Consider the following 6,639-nt stretch of genomic DNA (forward strand, 5'->3'; position numbering starts at 1 on the left):
CTTTTAGGTCATAGGAGGGATCAGATGCAACAGCTTATCCTTCACTTTAGAAGGGATATCTCAACATGCCCCACACCTCTGACACTTTGAAATTTCACTGAGGTGTAAGGTCCCTGTATTTTTGATGGATTTATCTCCCATTCCCTGACCCACAAATGCCTTCCTCACTAGGCCCAATCAATCTGTTATCAATATAATGGGAGGGAGAAATGATCAAGGTCCCTATAGATAAGATTGTCATAGGGCTGGAGAGTTGATGTACCCCCGAGGCAGGACAGTAGAGTATACTGCTGGCCTTGTCAGCTGAATACAAACTGTTTCTGGTAGTTCTATCTGACAGCTATTGAGAAAAAAGTATTTGCTAGATAAATAGCTGCAAACCAGGTACAAGATGATGTGTTGATTTGCTCAAACAATCATACCACATCTGTAACAGCAGCTGTAATTGGAGACACCACCTGGTTAAGTTTAGGATAATCCACTGTCATCCTCCAAGACCCATCTGTTTTCTACACAGGCCAAATAGGAGAGTTGAATGGAGATGTGGAGGAATCACCACCACTCTATCCTTCAAATCCTTAAGAGTGGCACTAATCTCTGCAGTCTCTCCAGGAATAAGGTATTGCTTCTGAGCCAGTATTTTGCTAGGTAGGGGCAGTTCTAGTGGCTTCCACTTGGCCTTTCCTACCATAATAGACCTCATTCCATGAGTCAGATACACTGATGTGGGAATTCTGCCAGTGGCTGTGTATGCTGATTCCAATTATGAATTCCAGAACTTGAGAAATTACCACAGAAAGAGTCTGAGGACCCATTGGACCCACTGTGAGACAGACCTTAACTAATACTCCATCAATCACTTGATATCCATAAGCCCCAACTCTGGTGGACTAGAGTGACATTTTGGGTCTCCTGGAATTAGGGTCACTTCTGAACCAGTGACTGATAATCACCCAGACATCTGATCATTTCCTTTACCCCAGTGCACAGTCACCCTGGTAAAAGGCTGTAGGTCTCCTTGGGGAAGGCTGGGAGGAAGGTTAACAGTGTAAATTTTGGGTGGAGTAAAAAAGTGTCCTTCCCTAAAGATATCTAAACCTCCACTCGTTTGAGGGGCTATGGGTCTGTAAACTGTCTCAAGTCTGGGGATTGATTAAGGGGCCATGATTCTCTGTTTTTGTAATTCAAGACTTGAATTGCTTATTATGAGCTGGGTGTTGCCTGACTCACTAAGCTGTAAAGTGGGCATGCACACAGCACCACTCCATCATAGAATGGAAATGGTATATAAGAGATAGGGCTCAAGTAGATCCTGAAGGCACAAGTAAATTACACGAGGAAGTGGCCCAATTGCCCATGGCCCTCACTGTTGCCACATTACCTTCTCTTTCCCAGACCAGAATTATGCCTTCTTGGGATGTTCCTTATAGTCATTTGACTGAAGAAGAGAAATTCGGGCCTAGTTAACAGATGGTTCTGCATGATATGTAGGGACCGCCCAGATTGGACAGCTGCAGCACAACACATTCTGGGATGTCCTTAAAGGACAGTGGTGAGGGTAAATATTCCCAGTGGCCAGAACTTCAAGCAGTACACCTGGTTGTTCATTTTGCTTAGTAGGAGAACTGACCAGAAGTGGATTTGTACACTGATTCGTGGGCAATTGCTAAAAGTTTGGCTGGATAGTCAGGGAAATGGAAGGAGCGTGATTGGAAAATTGGTGACAAAGAGGTCTGGTGAAGAAGTATGTGGATTCACTTTTCTAAGTGAGCAAAGAACATGAAGATAATTGTGTCCCATGTGAATGCTCACTAGAAGGTTACTTCAGCAGAGGAAGGTTTTAATAATCAAGTGGGCAAGATGACGCATCCAGTGTATACAAGTCATCTTCTTTCCCTAGCTACTTCTGTCATTTCCCAAAGGGTTCATGAACAAAGTGGGCATGGTAGTAGGGATAGAGGTTATGCATTGCTCAGTAACATTGACTTCCACTTACCAAAACTGACCTGGCTAACACCACTGTCGAGTGCCCAATCTGCCAGCAGCAGAGAACCACACTCAGTCCTGATATGGTACCATTCACTGAGGTGTTAGCATTCTACTTGGTGGCAGGTTGATTATATTGGACTACTTCCATCATGGAAGGGGTAGTGATTTTTTCTAACTGCATTAGACAAATACTCCAGATATGGGTTTGCATTCCCTACATGCAATGCTTCTGCAAAAATTATCATACGTGGACTTACAGAATGCCTTATCCATTGTCATTATATTCTACACAGTATTGTTTCTGATCAAGGAACCCACTTCACAGCAAATGAAATGTGGGAATGGGCACATGCTCATGGAATTCTCTGGTCTTAGCATGTTCCCCATCATCCATAGGCAGCTGAATTGATGGATGGTGGAATGGCCTTTTGAAGACCCAATTACCATGCCAACTAGGTGGCAATACCTTGCAGGACTGGGTCAGTGTTCTCCAGGAGGCTGTGTATGCTCTGAATCAGTGTCCACACTATGGTGCCATTTCTTCCATAGCCAGGATTCACGGATCCAGAAATCAAGGGGTGGAAATGGGAGTGGCACATGCTCTATCACCCCTAGTGATTGATCCACTAGGAAAAATTTGCTTCCTATCCCTGAAAGCTTAAGCTCTGGTGGTCTACAGGTCTTAGTTCCAAAAGAAGTCATGCTCCTACCAGGAGACACAACAATGATCCCACTGAACTGGAAGTTAAAACTGCTACTTGGCCAATTTGGGCTTCTCATGCCATTGAATCAAAGGCATAAAAGGGGATCACTGTTTTGTCTGGGGTGATTGATCCTGACTATCAAGGGGAGATAGGATGGTAACTATACAATGGAGGTAAAGAAGAGTTTTCCTGGAATACAGGAGATCCCCTAGGACATCTCTTAGTATTACTATGCCCTATAATTAAAGTCAATGGAAAACTGCAACAACACAGTCTAGGCAGTACTCCTAATGGCCCAGAAACTTCAGGAATGAAAGTCTGGGTCACTCCACCTGGCAAAGGACCTTGGCCAGCTGAAGTTCTTGCTGAGGATAAAGGGAACATGAAATGGGTAGTAGAAGGTATTCATAAATATAAACTGTAACATATAACCAGTTACAGAAATGAGAACTGTGATTGTATGACTATTTCCTGTCTTTTTTGTTATGAGTACGTTTGCATTTGTACATAAGCAAATATCTTGTTCTCCTTTTATCATAAGATGTAAGTTGTATTGTTCATGTTATAGCATTTAAGTCATAAGATATGAAGCTTAAGAGTGAATGTTACCTAAGGACTTGCAGCCTATTCTGGAGAGATGTAGTGCATTTCCAGTTGTACACAGAACAAATTGAGGGTTTTTAGGAAAAACATGTCTTTTATTGTGTTCTATTTGGAAATTAAGTGTATTTCAAGGTGATGTGTATAGCTGCCGAGTTGACAAGGGATGGACTATGATGGTTAGGTTCTGGTGTCAACTTGGCTAAGTGATTATGCCAAGTTGTGTGGTCAGGCAAGCACTGGCCTGGTCATTGCTGTGAGGATACACCCTGGCTGGTTGATAAACCAGAAGACTGGTGTATTAAGTCATTAGTCAATTGATTGCATTTTGTGGCTGATTACATCTGTGATCAACTAAGGTGCACCTCCCACAACGAGATAATCCAATCAGTCAAAGGCATTTAAGGGGAAAGAAAGAATCTTTCACTGCCTCTTCAGTCAGCTAGCTTATCCTGCGTAGTTCATTCAGACTCTTTATCAGAGTCTCCAGCTTCACAGCCTGCCCTATAGATTTTGGACTCTTTCATTTCCATGTTTGCACAAGACACCTTTACAAATCTCATATTTATAGTATCTCCTGTGACACTGTTTATCTAGATAACCCTGACTAACACACCCAATTATTGCTTTCTGCAAGAGACTCAAATTCAAAGATCCTAGTAGGTTGAAAATGAAAGGATGGAAACAACATACCATGAGAGATGGGGCAAGATTGTGGCATAATGAGGTGTGGAATTTAGTTTGTCCTCCAGAGCAGTTAGTAAATAGCCAGGAACTGTATGGAACAACTGCTGGGGGGACATCAGTGACCAGACACACAGGGTACACCAGTCTGGAATGGGTGGAACACCTGACATCCCACACAGAACTGTATGTCTCCCAAACCATGGAGGCCAGCACCCCTCCCCCACAGGCACAGCAGGCTTGTTTCCTGAGGGAAAAAGAAACAGACTTTACTAATAGCAAGGGTTTAGCTCAACCAAACTCCAATTGAAGAATTAATTAACAAATTCTGACTACTGAAAACACAGTATAAACCTGGGTAAGCACTAAAAGAACAAGGAATTTTTGCCCTGACAGTGTGGGTGGGGCAGATATAAAAAAGGGGGGAAGGATGCTTTTTGGGTAGGATAGCACAAAATACTGGAAAAGGGCAGGACCCCAAGAAAAGAGGTCATATAGAGCCTAGAGATTCATACAGCCACATACCAACTCAAATTCTTGATTGGCAAACCCAGAGAGTGGGGGTCCAGATCTGAACAGGCCTTTTGCTCCTTTATTTACTTCTTAACACTCATGAGTTGGAACAGCAAGCCCTCTCAGATTCCATCACTGCCCCAGGCAAGGGAAGAATTAAGGCATATCTGAGAAATAAAGTAACTAGTCATGTGAAAAGGATTAATTCCGTAAAGGGCTATCTTTTCCCAAAATAGGAGAGGCAGGGCCCAACTCAAGTGGAGGCCTTCCTTCAAAGAATTCAAGCCACAGGGGCTGGAAAACAGAGGCAGTCAAAGCCTACCTACTACATTATGCTGGTAGGGTACTGAGGGCTGATAAGTGTCATATGCTGAGCAGGACAGGAAAAGCACAGTGTCTAGAGGCTTCATAGGAAAGTCTGACAACTTGCTGGATCTCATCCTCAAGGAAAATGGATGCAGGCTACTCTCTCTTCCTGAGACATGGGCCTGTCTTGTATCAGAAAATCTGACATAAGTTGACAGTATCTGAGGAGAGCCTTCTCAAAAAGGTAAAAGGGACTTCCGGAGAAGATGGCGGCTTAGTAAGACGCGCGGGTCTTAGTTCCTGCTCTAGAACAGCTACTAGGGAAGTAGAAACGGTACAGAACAGCTCCCGGAGCCACGACAGAGACCAAGAAGACAGCATACCCCATTCTGGAATGGCTGACTGGCTGGGAGAACCCACTGCGGTGAGATCACTGAGGGGCGCGTGCTTCCCCAGGCTGGAGCGGCACGCGGCAGGAGTCCCTCCCTCCCTCCTTCCCGGGCCGGCTGTGAGAATTGGACAGGCGATCTCCTCAAGCCGCGGCGGCTGGCGCCGCCCCCCCACACGCAGCCCCCCAGACCACCTGGGAGAATTGGATCAGAGATCCCCCAAGCCGCGGAGGCCGGTGACCCTACCCATGCATGGATTTCCAGGCCGGCTGGGAGATTCGGATTGGCACTCCCCCAAGCCGCTTTAGCTGACGACCCTCCCCCACAGCGAGAATTTTCCAAAGTTAAAGGAGCCACAGCACCTTTTACTGGTGGGACCCGCAGACAGACGAGCGCCACGAGCACCACCTACTGGGCAGGATAAGAAAAACAGAGCCCAGAGATTTCACAGAAAAATCTTTCAACCTGCTGGGTCCCACACCCAGGGAAATCTGATTAAATGCCCAGACGCCAGCAGAAAATAACAGATCAGGCTCGGAAAATTGAAGATATGGCCCAGTCAAAGGAACAAACCAATAGTTCAAATGAGATACAGGAGCTGAGACAACTAATGCTGAATATACGAATAGAAATGGAAAACCTCTTCAAAAACCAAATCAATAAATTGAGGGAGGACATGAAGAAGACATGGGCTGAACAAAAAGAAGAAATAGAAAAACTGAAAAAACAAATCACAGAACTTATGGGAGTGAAGGACAAAGTAGAAAAGATGGAAAAAACAATGGATACCTACAATGGTAGATTTAAAGAGATAGAAGTTAGAATTAGTGAATTGGAGGATGGAACATCTGAATTCCAAAAAGAAACAGAAACTATAGGGAAAAGAATGGAAAAATTTGAGCAGGGGATCAGGGAACTGAATGACAATATGAAGCGCACAAATATACGCTTTGTGCATATAGAAGGGAAAAGGAGGAGAAAAACTAATGGAAGAAATTATCACTGAAAATTTCCCAACTCTTATGAAAGACCTAAAATTACAGATCCAAGAAGTGCAGCGCACCCCAAAGAGATTAGACCCAAATAGGCATTCTCCAAGACACTTACTAGTTAGAATGTCAGAGGTCAAAGAGAAAGAGAGTATCTTGAAAGCAGCAAGAGAAAAACAATCCATCACATACAAGGGAAACTCAATAAGACTATGTGTAGATTTCTCAGCAGAAACCATAGAAGCTAGAAGACAGTGGGATGATATATTTAAATTACTAAAAGAGAAAAACTGCCAACCAAGACTTCTATATCCAGCAAAATTGTCCTTCAAAAATGAGGGAGAAATTAAAACATTCTCAGACAAAAAGTCACTGAGAGAATTTGTGACCAAGAGACCAGCTCTGCAAGAAATACTAAAGGGAGCACTAGAGTCAGATACGAAAAGACAGAAGAGAGAGGTATGG

This window comes from Tamandua tetradactyla, chromosome 4 (genome assembly GCF_023851605.1).
Source record: "Tamandua tetradactyla isolate mTamTet1 chromosome 4, mTamTet1.pri, whole genome shotgun sequence".
Classification (NCBI taxonomy): Eukaryota; Metazoa; Chordata; class Mammalia; order Pilosa; family Myrmecophagidae; genus Tamandua; species Tamandua tetradactyla.